The following is a 1,038-nucleotide window of genomic DNA, read 5'->3' as shown; positions in this document are numbered from 1 at the left end:
TTTTTCAGTTTTGAGACAGTTTTGATGCAAAAAGCTAAATTTCTTTATTTCGCCGATCGCTTTTGTAGGTCGATGCTTCTATCTCTGTAATTTTAGAAAATCCGCCAGGTTTGTTTATTTCAAGTCGTACTTCGGTTCGATACTATCGCGCATTGTCGCGCAATACTGGGCACTTTTTAAAGAGTACGACCCGTATAGATCCAGCCTCATGTTTTCTTTTAATTCTTGGTGCTAAATTCGACTGTGATCCTTTCGTTTGATGCCCGTCATCGCTTTTTCTGGACTCCTTTGTCAAATTCTTTTTCTTGCTACTGGAAACAATCAACACGCTTCTGTCTCTGTAACCTATTATATATTTGGCAACTTGGAAACACGTGTGCCACTTTTCTCTCAAGATTTATTGCTACATTCCAGTAGGGTATAAATATAGTAGGCCAGTGACTTTCAGTTGCTGTTAATGTCCCGACTATTCCTTTCACCGAAAGGGGCCCAGCTAGTAATTTATAAATTCGAATAGAGGTAATGGAGACTGAATTCATTATCAATATTAATTTTGCTTCACTGATAACCACATTCGCAGTAACTCGACCGTGATCACTTACAAGACTTCATGATACTCAGAAAAAAACTCAATTGTTGGCAGACCTGCTCGATTACAGTTTGTAATTCCAGTCCCCTGGAAGACACGCAGTGTTGCAGACTGTTATGCGCCTATCAAGGGCGCCTATATACAGCCACAGCCATTCACTACTCCGACTGTGCCTGTCGCTGTTTGTTTATTCATCCTCTGTTGCCGTGGACGTCGAGGGGGAGAAGCAGTGGTCTATGGTAGGACGCCAGAGGCGGATAAGTCTTGCCATGAAAAACAAAACAAAACAAAGAGCGAAGAGAATGTGCCAATATCATCATCATCATCATCATCATCATCATCATCATCATCATCATCATCATCAATATGTTTGAATGTCCAGGAACAATGGCAATTCGAATGGAGTTATTTGGACGAGTGGAGGTCCCGCTAAGCATATTGACAATGGA

This window comes from Aplysia californica, unplaced genomic scaffold (assembly GCF_000002075.1).
Source record: "Aplysia californica isolate F4 #8 unplaced genomic scaffold, AplCal3.0 scaffold00686, whole genome shotgun sequence".
NCBI classification, from domain to species: Eukaryota; Metazoa; Mollusca; class Gastropoda; order Aplysiida; family Aplysiidae; genus Aplysia; species Aplysia californica.
Note: the sequence above shows the minus strand (reverse complement) of the source record.